Source organism: Anastrepha obliqua, chromosome 5, assembly GCF_027943255.1.
Source record: "Anastrepha obliqua isolate idAnaObli1 chromosome 5, idAnaObli1_1.0, whole genome shotgun sequence".
In the NCBI taxonomy this organism is placed as follows: Eukaryota; Metazoa; Arthropoda; class Insecta; order Diptera; family Tephritidae; genus Anastrepha; species Anastrepha obliqua.
In genome coordinates, this window is record NC_072896.1 from 3,722,466 (window position 1) to 3,735,915 (window position 13,450).

At 32.4% G+C, this 13,450-nt stretch overlaps 1 non-coding gene across 1 annotated transcript; it reads right to left on the minus strand.

The window, feature by feature from the left end:
* Positions 1–9,418: 9,418 nt before the first annotated feature.
* Trnaq-uug (transfer RNA glutamine (anticodon UUG)) lies at positions 9,419–9,490 on the minus strand. Its single transcript has one exon. It is a non-coding gene; the product is annotated as a tRNA-Gln (tRNA).
* Between the last annotated feature and the right edge of the window lie 3,960 nt (positions 9,491–13,450).

Genomic DNA, 13,450 nt, shown 5'->3' on the forward strand with positions numbered 1-13,450 from the left:
TATTTTCCTTTCACTTTTCTCGTTTCTTTTTGATTTATGAATGATTTATTTGATGTAAACAAAAAGGCGCGCTAAATCAATCCTAATACTATACAGTGCCGATGTGTGAAAAAGTAAACAATAGAATTAGGGAGAATTACAAAGCAAAGTAAAGTAGAAGAAGTGCGACGTCATTACTCATACGCAACAGAGAATGAAATTAGCCTTAGGATATAGAAAAAACATAAATAATGAAATATGAATTTGAGTATTTTCCATATTAAAGAACTTTATTCATGCAATATAGAAATTTAAACAAAGCATTTTAATGTAACGCCTTAAATACATTTTTTGGATTTCCTAAAGAACGGCAGGCGACATATACTGACCATAAAAGTAAAGTTTTCTATAATGCGGGAATATAATAAATAAATGTTCTCCGTGAAATTTTCTCCTTTCATACTCGTATAATGCAATAATATTTCATATTTTCCTATTATGTAGCTACAAATTTGTTATGGACTATATTTCGAAAAATCTGGACAATGAAAACTAATGATATAAACCAGCTATTGCGATTTGAAAGATCCATAATAAGTAAAATCGACGGTCCTATTCGGCTTGAAAATGGCACGTATTGCATCCGTTATAACAACGAAATTTAAAACCTTATTGATGGTGAAAATGTAATACGTTTTATTAGAGCGCAGCGGATTAGATGGATTGGCCCCATCATAAGAATGCCCAACGAAAGAATCCAAAAAAGGGTGTTTACTTTGCGTCCAATTGGAGGAAGAAAGAGAGGCTGACTAAGAAAGAGATGGCTTGATGACATAGAAGCAGACTTAAAAGCGGTGAACGTTCGTATTTGGAGAAATGAGGCAAGAGAGGGACTGAATTGGAGGAGGATTGTTGATAAAGCTACGGTCCACCACAAACTGTGAAGCTAAGAGAGAGAGAAATTTCGATATGAGCGGTAATGGCTCAATTTCGGATCGGAATTTTCCATACCAATTTCAGCCAAAACTTACTACTTCTCTACTCCCATGCTTCCTAATGGGTCTGTTTTTTTGCCAAAATACTAATTTTATATTTTAAACAATCTGAATATAAAAAAGTTGTTTCTGCCGCTCCTTCCCAGGCAGAGAATGGCGAAAATATTTCTGCCCTTCAAAATCGGTTTAAAACTGTGAGTCACACGGTAGCTTCATTTATCTTCTTAAACTAAGAATACTCAAAGTCTCGAAAAATGCATGTAAATCAACCTCTCCCTTGGAAAGATACTCACTTTTTATGTTCCTCCTTTTTTCTCAGAATCTTGAGTAATGGTTCGTTGAATAAGCTCTAATGCCGGTTAAGTGTTCATTATATGCATTTGAATATAAGCGGAAAAGTTATGGAAATTCCGCAATGAAACTTTTAGAAATTGCTGAGAAGAGTCTCAGCTGTTAACGAAAAAAACTAGGAAAAAATTTGAGGAAGGTGTTTTTCAGAAACGACAAAAGAAAATTTTCGAAAATGTTTAGCAAAAATTAAACTTTTTTCCATCAAATGGTTTTTTGACTATTTTTTCCTTTAATTTTGAATAATTATTGTTAAAGTTAATTTTTGTTTTTTTCCAAACTTTTTCCAAAAAATTTTAATAAAAATTAAATGGTTTCCAAACAAAAATTGTTTAAGTATTGTATTTCCTTAGTTAATTTGAATTAATTATTGTTTAAGTTAATTTTTGTTTTTAATTATATTTTATCACAAAAAAATTATAAAAAAAATGTTTAATGTTTAAAAGAACCGAAAATATTTTACTATAAAAATCTCGTATTTATATTTAAATATTTTCATCTATAAAAATTTTCAACATTTAATAAATCTAAAAATTATAAATCTTTTTTTAATTTTTGGAGCCTACGTCATCTGTGCTTTTATTCCCACGCCTACAGAAAAACTAATTTTTAGGAGCATTTATGACAAGGTTCAAAATACTTTGATCACTTGACATGAATTCTTCATTTGCTAGAGGACTTTACATTGAAGGAAAATGCCTTCCGCTGCTACAAGTGCATATCTCTATTAATTAGAAAGTAATCTGCGTCATATTTTTGTAAGCACGTGAACAGCCAAATGGCGCCATTTATCAGCCTAAAAGTGGCTTATCAGCCGTATCATAGAACCTGCCGTAGAAAACCTTCGAATACGAATGTCTACTACGAATATGAAAAAATTGAAATCGTAGGTTCCATGGGAACACGAAAAAAGTGCTGCCAAACTCAAAAGCCCAATTTTGATATTTCGACAACAGCTCACTTCAATGTAAGCAAGACAATTGATAAATATTCTTTAAGTTTTTTGTCAAGTTAGCAAAATTTTCAAATTAAAAGGTATTCGTTGAAATGTGCGGCTGTGTTAATGGAGAAGGAAAGTGAGAGAAGCAGAATCTCGGAATTGAGCGAAAAATATTTAAAAATGCAAGCAACCCTCTCGAAATGGACGAACCAATGTCGTCTTTTTGTTAAAGAAAAAGTTGACTTCAATACGGTTTAAAACAGGTTTATCAAAAATTACCGGTTAAATAAAGCTGCATTTACATACATTTTGAGTTTTATTGAAGGCAGCGCAAGCTCAGCGAGGTCGTCGTCCATAACTCCAGTTCTCCGACTATCCTCTATTTTACGGTTTCTTGCGGATGGAGGCGATCAGCACGGAGTTGGCATAGATTTTGACGTGCCAATGGAACAGTCGACATTTAAAAACGTATTGGTGTCATTACAAAAACGATTGTGTCCGCAGTGGGTAAATCTCGACATGAGTGCCAATGAAAAACGGCAATGCAAGATGGAGTTCTAGCAAAAATAGAGGTTTCCTGGTATCATTTTGTGTGTGGATGGGACGCACATAAAAATTATTTCCTCCAGGCTACTATAGTATCAATGCCATGATTGATTGCTCCTTTATTAGCTCCAACAAAGTGGCATCCTGCTGCCGTGTTGTTACAACTTAACACCCGTGGAAGTCACATATGCTTCAAAAATTTCATTTTATTTATAGTTTAGTTGATATAGAACTTATATTTTACAGATTTTTTATTTGTTTCCTTCTAAATCCTCTTTTCATTAGTCGTTCTAATTTTTGTCCGTTATTCTAACGTCGTCGTAGAAAAATTCTACGAAACTCTAAGATTTGACGTTACGAGTGTATTCGGTGAATGCTACTCCAAGAATTTCGAATGTACGTTCGGAGCTATTCGAATTGTACGATTGCAATTTCTTAGTTGCAGGTAAGGCAATGTAACAAAATTTCTTTTGGGACATTGATAAATATGTTTTTAGTAAAAAAGGCTTAAAAAATATGTTTTAGTGAGAAATACATTTTTAGTAAAATAATATTTTTTTAGTAATAAAATACATTATTAGTAAAAAAATACATTTGCAGTAAAAAACTATTATACAATTTTAGTAAAAATAGCGTTTTTTATTAGTGTGAAGTAAAAAAAAACATTTTTAGTAAAAATAATATATATATTTTAAAAAATTTATTTTACTAATATATATTTTCATAAAAAAAATGCATTTGCAGTAAAAATAAAAAAAAAAATTATAATATTGTACAAAACCACATTTTCAGTCAAAAATTTTCAGAAATATATTAAAATAAATTTTTGGTAAAGAGTTTTGATAGAGAAAAATATATATAAATATACATATATATAAAAAAATATAAAAATGGTAAAAAATACTGTTTTAATGGTTCTTTTCAATATATGAGAATTTATGTAAGCTTCCGTTTGAAACATTTTTCAATTGCCTGGAAAAATTTCTTAAAGGACACCGGATTCTTCTATACTACTTTAAATAGTCTAAATTCAAATTATTCAGGAAAAAATGTAAGCATATACTCACTTATGCATATGCATACTGACACGTATATGTGAACTTGTTTTCTCTCTCAGATAAAGGCTTTAAGACCCCATTATTCTTGCTCCGCTGTTGTCTGCAGAAGTTTCAACAAACGTTCATGAAAACACCCGCCAAATACTTATCCATATGTAGTATTATAGTATATACATATGTATGTATGCATATGGTACATACTTACGAGCAACCCATTGATTGCCTTTTGGTACATTTAAGGAAGTACTCATATTAAGTTTAGAATATATCGCACCCTAAATACAAAAGGGTCACAACTCAAAATTTTCCACACTCGAGCTTGACTTGTTTACAGTAGCACAGAAAACAAACTATGTGACATATCACGCTGAAATTTGCCATGTAAGCTTATAACAGTCCTACCAAAAAACAAAAAATTTATTTTTGCCATATGTCATCCGCGGACCGTTTTATTGATAACGTCTCGTTCATATTTGAGCAGAAGGAACATTTTGAGTTGTGACCCTTTTGTATTTAGGGTGCGATATACATATGTGGCACTTAACGCCTTACTCTCAAATTGATGTGATTTGATTTCGCCCACATACCAATTTAGCTTTGCGCTTTTTTCTTCATAAATTTCCTTATTCATCATATTTTTATACTATTTATTATCAGCTCAACCGAAAACAGCAGAACCTTGCATTGCTTTCATCGTAAAACACCAACTTTATCTGCTGCTTCATCGTGCACATCATCAATTCAACATCAGGCGACAACAGCGGATGAAGAGTTTCTGTGAATTTTTGATTTGTTGCCATTCTAAAATTTTGCGATTTTTTCAGACCGCAAGTCGATGGTCCTTTTCGCAATATTATTTAAATGTACTAGAAAAACCTCTGCAATTTTTTTACCACTTCTAGTTAAAAATATATGTATGAAAAATTGTATATATAGATGTACTCGTACATAAATGCCCTAGCAGTTTAAGGTGGTCGCTTGCCTCCCGTCACGACAGATCGCATTCTCCGATTACTTTTAGTATTCATTAGCATAATTCCGCCATTTGGCTGTGGCTATGAGTGATGAGCTGAGCCGAGATAGGACAAGTAGTTTGAGTGCGAAAAAAGTTCAAAGGCATGAAGGCATCTATTGAAAAACGCCAAAGCATTTGGTAGCCAACAAAGAAGAAGAAAAACGAAAGCAATAATCAAATGATTGAAAAGAAGCAAGCAGATTCAGAAATATTTTGTGAAAGAAATAAGCTCAAGCGATTTCCGCAAGAAAATTCATTCATTTCATGTGATGACAAATGATGAAGCATCGAAAATGCTGCACTTAATTTGTGGCACGCGCTGAATTTTTTTGTTTTCACGAAGTTTTTTTTCTTCTTTTCGGTAACATCTGAGCAATTCATTATTAGGTTTCTGTGCTTTAGAAGTTAAAAAAAAAAACAAATCTAATCATTTTCATTTCACTTCATTTTCTCCATACCTTGGTAACACAATTTCCCCCGTTCCCACAAAACCACTCATTTGCGGAACTGCTCCCACAACTTTTGCCGAAATGTGTCAATGCCGTCAGCGTTCGTTACGCAAATCTAGCGAAGTGTTGTGGAATGGGCTATAATAGGCCACATGCCGCAAGGGCTGCGTGAGCGGTGCAGAAGTGTAGAAGAAAAAGTTTTTGCAACTTAAAAGTTAACGGGAGCAAGTGAACGGAAAATAAGTAGCTGCCTAGGTGCAAATGTATGTGTGAGCATATGTTATTACATGCTTTTAATATGGATATCTAAAATTATTTTTAAAATGGCTTACCGTTATGCATAGTAAAAACACAACACGTGGATGTATTTTGAGACAAAAAAGAACTTTTTCTTTTTCCTTTTCATTGGAAAATCAGGAAGCCTAAGAAGTATTTAAATGATGTGCTTGATAAGATATGAAAAATATTTATTGAAATAAATCTCGATAAAAAATTTTAAAATTGAAAAAAAAGAAAATGTATTTTTCTTTATTAATATTGTACAAGTTGGATGCTTTAGAGGTATTGGAATGAAATTCTTCATACTTCTTTAGAAAAGGAAAATACTTGCTTAATTAATTTCGAAGAAAATAGGTTAGGTTAGGTTAGCCTGGTTGGCAATAAGCCACGCATAGACCTTTTGGTCTCTAGCGATACCAGATGGATACCGACCTCTATGAATACCTAAAGTAGACATCATGTAGGATGTCAGCGCTTTTGGCGAATCTAAGTATGGCTGGGAGCTCCGCTTTTGAGACGTCTTCCAGACCCTCAAACAGTGGGGCTCCCAGGCATCTTAGTCGCGTTTTTAATAATGCCGGACAAACGCACAGAAGGTGTTCTAAAGTCTCCTCAACATCTTCTCTGCATTTCCTGCATTTGTCCGTGTTAGCAATACCTACGCATGTGCAGCCAATGGATTATGACCTGTTAGCATACCTATGATAGTTCTGCAGTCCTTTCGTGAGAGCGTAAGTACGAATTGAGTCAGTTTTTTGTCGTTAGTTCTACACATGACTTTTGCTGTTTTGCAGGTGGCCAGGTTAGTCCATCTAGCTTGCCTTTTCATGTGGTCGTCCATTTCGTTGTATTTGTTTAAATGGTAGTCTAACAGCACTTTTTGCTACCTCATCTACTATTTCGTTCCCCATAATGCCTTTGTGACCAGGTACCCAGTAGATATGCAGCCTACTGTTTCCGGCTAGCCTTTCTATGGCCTCTCTGCTCCGTCGAACATTTTTGGACTTAATACAATATGAGCTTATTGCTCTTATTGCTGCTTGACTATCCACGTATATATTAATTGTTGAGTTCTTTCTTGTTCTAGTGTAGGCTAGCTCCGCGGGCTTCGAAGAAAACAAAATAAATTAAATTTTTTCTTAATACAACAGGAAAGTTAAGGGGACAGATACCTGTAAAATATCGATAACTCGAAAATTTATTGATCGATCTCCCTGAAATTTTGCACACATCTTTTTTATGATATTACTTACTATGTGAATTAAAATTTCCGAAAATTTTTCTAATTTTCTCGAAGCAAAAAAAGTAGGAAAATTCGCCACAAAATTCATTTTTTTAAGCATTTTATTCCGCGAATTTTTTTTCGATTTGTTTTTAATTCATATAGAAATTATGACATTAATAAAGAAAAAAAATTGTTGGTATTTTGTATGCAGTTCACTGACGCCGATGCTACAATGCCCGCCGATTGAGAAGCCCCGTTGCGACCTTCCTGGAAGAATTGAGTGTACATCCGCCATTTTAAATGATTAAAATAAAAAAAAAAATGTATACAATATTATTTTAATATATAAGTAAACTGTATGCCAATTTTGAAAAAAATGTATTGACTTCTTCATTTTAAATATATTAATTTTAATGAAAATCAGGGAAAATATGACTGTTTGCAGGTATCTGCCCCCTTAAGAAGTATAGGGATGAAATAATGCGTAAGAAATCGGAAATATGTTATTTGAAAAATAAAGTTATTTGAATAAAATGTTTCATAAGAATTGAATAATATTTACTGAAATGCATGAAAAAATGCCTCTTTTTATTACAAATTTTATTAATAAAAAGCATCTTTTATATGTCATATATATTTTTTTAATTTATCACATAGGTAAATAACTTTTTGTTTTGGTTTTTATTTTTAAGCGTAAGAGGAGATGGAAAAAATTCTTAGACATAGAAAATATTTACTGAAATGTATTAGAAAGAATTTAACTACAGGGTTGCCCATATTCGACGGACCCATCTGGCAACCCTGTATCTTTTGACAGAGACGTCAGATCGCTCAATGACATACCGCGTTGGAAGCGTCAGTCCAAGCCGATTTTTACCATGGAACAGTAGACGCCACGCGAGCGCTCCTAAATTGTTGAAATTTGCATTCAACAAAAGAAGTCAATTGTGAAAACTCAACGTGAATTGTGAAAACTAAAGTGAAAAGGGCGCCTTCCAAGAACACCATTAAACGTTTGTACGAAAGGTACGACCAAGGCAATCAGATGAGAATATTGCTCTTGTACGGGCCAGTGTTGAGACGTCGCCAAGGACATTCCTAAATCGCCGTTCTCAGCAGTTGGGCATTGCTCGGACCACTTTACAACGAATTATCCGCTTTGATTTGCATTTATTCCCGTATAAGATTCAATTGACGCAAAGATTGTTGCCTGTGGACAAGCCTCGTCGATCGGAATGGGCCCAAAGATTAAAAAAAAACACATGGGTCCGTCGAATATGCGCAACCCAGTATATTTTTATTTAGCAAAAATTGTTTATGTGAAAGCAACAACACGGCGATGATCAAGCCGTGAAATGACATAACAGTTTGAGTGAGAGATGGGGCGGAGCAGTCTTTTGGCTGTCCTATGACAGAATCAAACCATTTTGCATACTTTTAAGCGGAACGTCTTTCAAAGGACTGCTTTACATAACATTTTGTCAAATCGAAAATAATGCAGTGCTGCAAAAACGTATGGTATGCAACGTCGGATCCAAGGGAAACTGTTCATTTCATTTCATTTTATTCACTACTCCCTGGGTGTCGGTGAATTAACAGCAGCTATTGTAATATAAAGCAAATCATAAGTCTGTCTCAACAAATTTACTGAATTGTCCAGCAAAATTTTTATTTCCCCATTTTAATTGATAAACTTTAAAATTAATTTCGTTATATAAAACTTATAAAGGCATTTTTCTTCAGCCATATTTCTTTAAATATAATAAAATAATAATAAAAAAAAAAATAAAAAAAATATGAAATTGTTAAAATGCTCCAATAAATTTTAAAATTCTAATATAAGTTATACATGAAGTAAGTTATACAATTTTCGAGTAAAAATTAAATCTAAAAAAATAAAATATGCATAAGAATTGTAAAAAGAAAAAATTCTATAGTTTTCTATGTAGTTTTGCACCAGTGTAAATACTATGCTGTCATTAGGTAATAAGATCTCTTTTGCTGAATATCTGTATTCTAAGATAGATTGCAAATAAAGTATTTCCATTAAAAAAAAAAAAATATTTCTTTAAATATTTTTTTCGGTATCTTCAAATTTCTCAAGTGTTGAGACGATAAAAAATCATTAACAGTTTTAAATTTTTCATACTATTATATAGATATTGTACTTCAGACACAACAGCAACTCATCTTAGCAAATGGAAAAAATGTTTACTTAATTCAGAATTTCAGAATTAAAAAACTTTTATCTTTGAATATATGGGAAGAAATTCAATTTTTTTTTTTAAGTTTATCAAACAAGTTGTATTTTCGCTTAAAAATACCCAAATTTCAAATTTCTGCAAATATTAGTTAAATATTAAAAAATTGCAAATACTTTTTTACAAAAATCATATATTGTAAAAAAGCATATACTTCTTTCATTGCTGATACACTAGGCGCGTTGAAGAAAAGCATAATAATAATAATCCTAAAAATCAACGGTATTTTTATTTGATAGTAATATTTAGCAACATTTTCAAAAAAAAAAAAAAAAAAAAAACAGAAACAAACAGGAATGCAAGTCCAATTTCCATTGCTTCCAAGGTTCTACCGAGATTTGAACTCGGATCGCTGGATTCAAAGTCCAGAGTGCTAACCATTACACCATAGAACCGAGTAACAAATATATAGCAAAAAGAAAACAGTGAGTGGTCAGAATGGACATGGATTCAGTGGGTCTATGTAAACACAATAGCGATGGCTCTAACAAAACTTGAGATATTCCGGTTGCACTGAGAGAGAATCCTTTATTCGAAGCTGTCTATTATGGAGCCCCTTACTCAATTTATAGTTTTATAACCTCAAAAAAGTTGTATGTCTGAACAGGGTATTGACATTGAATTGAGTCGATCGCGATATGTTTTTTGGCAAACATTTGTTGATAAGTCCCTTAAACCTATTTTCATTTTAAATTATAATTTTGAAAATATGTAAAAAATAAAAATTTATCGCATGAGCGCCGTTGCACAAACCGACGAAAAATTTGATTTGTGCTGAACGAATATAAATCCGCAAGATTTAATTTCTTCCTAGTGCAGGACCATCAAAAGCTGATCAAGAGTTTCTTCAACCTTTTGATAGTTTCTTTTTCAGTAGAGAACAATTCTAGAGACTGTCACAATACGTACTAAGAACTTCGACCTTTTTTGAACCACCTTATTATTTATTTATTTAATTAATTATTTATTTATTTATTATTTATTTATTTAATTAATTAATAGTCTAAAAATACAGTGTTTCTTACAGACTATGAAAACAGATTAATGCTAAATAAATTAATCAAAGTAAAATTAAACTTATAATTAACTAGTTTCAATTATAATGAGTGAAAGAAAAAGAATACATTTTTTATAATTTACAGAAGAAGATTAGATTAATACTAAGAATTTAGTTCAACAATTCATTTAGAACCAATTTGAAGTGATTCTTTGTGGAGCAGAAATCCAGGCCAGTATGATTTGGAAGCGAATTAAAATCGCCCAGAGTTCTAGAAATCGGAGCATTGGACGCATAATTAGTTCTTGCCATCCCTAACCAGAAAAAATCATGATTCCGTAAACTTCGCTGAGGAATATTGAAATAGATTTTCTCGAGTAGCGATGGGGAGTCAATAACCCCATTTATCAAATCGAAGAGGAAAGTAATGGAGAGAATGGTCCTTCTAATATCTAGTGATTTTAGATTTATAAGCAAGCACCGACTTTTATAAGATGGACTTGGATCAGTGAAATTTAAAGAACGCAATGCATAACGCACAAAGGCTTTCTGGACACGTTCAAGCCTACTAATATGACAAGCATAATATGGTCTCCAAATAAAGACGGCATATTCCAACTTGGAACGCACCAGAGACGTATACAACAACTTTAGAGTATATGGATCAACGAAGTCTGAACTAAAACGTCGAATAAACGCAAGTACGGAATAAGACTTTGAAATAGTGTGATTTAAATGTTTTTGAAAAGAGAATTTAGAATCAAATACCACACCAAGATCAGTAGTTTCACTTCGATGAGATAAGCTAGAACCACAAATGTGGTAGGAAGTGGGTATAAGAGAACAAGATTTAGAATAAGAAATATAAAAACACTTGCTTATATTTAAATCTAACTTATTTCTTTTACACCAAGAATCAACGTTATCTAGATCAGATTGAAGGTTTAAAGAGTCCACTGTACTTGCAATCCTCGAGTATATCTTTAAATCATCGGCATACAAGAGAAAATTTGCGTTATTAAAACAACTGGAAATGTCATTAATAAAAAGTATAAAAAGTAAGGGACCCAGTATACTTCCCTGAGGTACACCAGAGGACGCAATAAAAGAAATAGATGACGCACCATCAACATTAACAACACATTTCCGAGAGGAGAGATAGGATTTAATCCATTTTAAAAGAGTGGAATGGAATCCTATAGCACTCAATTTGGAAATTAAAACCCTGTGATTAACCTTATCAAATGCTTTTGAAAAGTCTGTGTAAACAGCATCAACTTGAGTTTTTTTTTTAAACGATGATATACAGTATTCAGAGAACACAGCAAGATTTGAAACAGTAGATCTACTTTTCATGAAGCCGTGTTGGTCTACTGAAATATAACGACTAACTACGAAATAGATTTTTTCTTTCACTATTAATTCAAATAATTTTGAAACCGTGGATAATTTGGCAATTGGTCTATAATTAGCAATATTGTTTTTATTTCCACTTTTTAATACTGGATTAATGGTTGTTACTTTCCAGGCATCTATGAATTCTCCTTGATCAAGGGATTTATTAAACATTAACAAAAGTGGATAGGCAATTGCAGAGCAGTTTTTAAGAAGATACGAAGATAGCCCATCTACATCAGATTTTGATGATGTTTTGAGTTGCCGAATTCCATCTTCTATATCAGAAAGCGTAAAAGTTAACGAGCCAATATTGATTGAGGAATTCATGCTCGAATGAAACTCATCAATTATATCAGAGTCTACTTGAAAATTTGAACAAAAAAAATCTGCGAAAAGATTGGCTGCATCTGTAGAAGTATGTGCTTGAGTTTCGTTATAGAAGACAACCGAAGGAATACTTGAGCATGATTTCCTGGATCTAACATAACGCCAGAAGGAACTAGGATTTGATTTAAGGTCCGATTCGAACTTGAGAATATAATTTCGCTTTAAGTCCCTATCCAAAGATTTAAGTTCTCTAGAGAAATGTAGATATTTATCTTTATCTGTGATGGAATGAGAAAACTTAAACTTTTTGAAATATTTGTTTCTCAAATTTTTTAGTTTTCTCAGTTCCTTGGTATGCCACGGTACTCTATAACTAGTCCTATTTATCACTGGTATATTATATTATTTTTACAGATATCATTAATATTATGCTTGAAAATATCATAACAATTGGCAACTTCAACTGCTGAATTAATTATATTAAAATCAAAGTTTTTAAAACAAAAATTGGTAGTCAGATTCTCAAAATAAAAATCATTAAACTCATAGAATTCTATATGAAGGACAAGTGGTACATGATGCAGACCAGGAGTAGACAGAGGGTCTACACATTCTAATAAAGAAAAATTTATATTGTCATTAATGAAAATGAGATCAAGAATTCGAGAAAGACTATTTGAGAAATTATTTATCTGAACCAGTCCAAAACTTAAAAAATTATCAATCAAATAAATTTCAGATGTACTACTAACATTGTTTGGACATAATGCAGTACTATCATCTAAACTAGACCATTCAATATTACTCAGATTGAAGTCCCCAAGAACACAAAAGTTGCCGTTATTTGAGGTTAGAGCTAAAACATTATCCACATGTGCTTTATACAGTGTATCAATACTTGATGGAGGAATATATGACGCACAAATCAATATATTTGAAGCACCATGCACAGAGACACACAGCTGATCCAGGAGTGTATCATTGTTTTTCAGAGATACTAGTGATGAGCTATACTTCCGTTGAACAGCTATTAAAACCCCTCCACCTCTGCAGAGACCAGTTTTCTCGACATCACGGTCTTTACGATAGACATGGTATAAATTTGGATCAAAAAACTCATTATCGAAAAAGTTCTCATTTAACCATGTCTCGATGAGAACAAAAATATCATAGTCCATGTGCGAACTAAACGCTAAAAGTTGTTTAGATTTAGTTCTCAATCCAGAAACATTTTGAAAGTACATTTTTAAATTTTTTTGGCCATTATTGAGAGCACAATTTTTTATTGCTGATGCGTTGGTGAATCGTTTTTTTGAAAAAAATGAAAAGGTCGGATTTTTACACTCTCTGGCCATATGTCCGCATTGAGCACCTTTTCAAAAGAGCATTCTGATACCCCCAAATTAAAATTAATTTTTCTAAGTGTATTTAATTCCGTATCTTTTTTAACAAGTTTATAGCATACCAAAGACTTAGTTTCAATTTCAGCATGCTTCGACACATAAGTCAAAATATCAGTTTCTTTGACATTGGGCGAGAATGATGACAAGTGTAGCCATTTAAATATTGGGACCACTTGTAGCTCATTATTGTTATTGGAACCAATCACAATAGGCTTATTAAATTTCCTTCT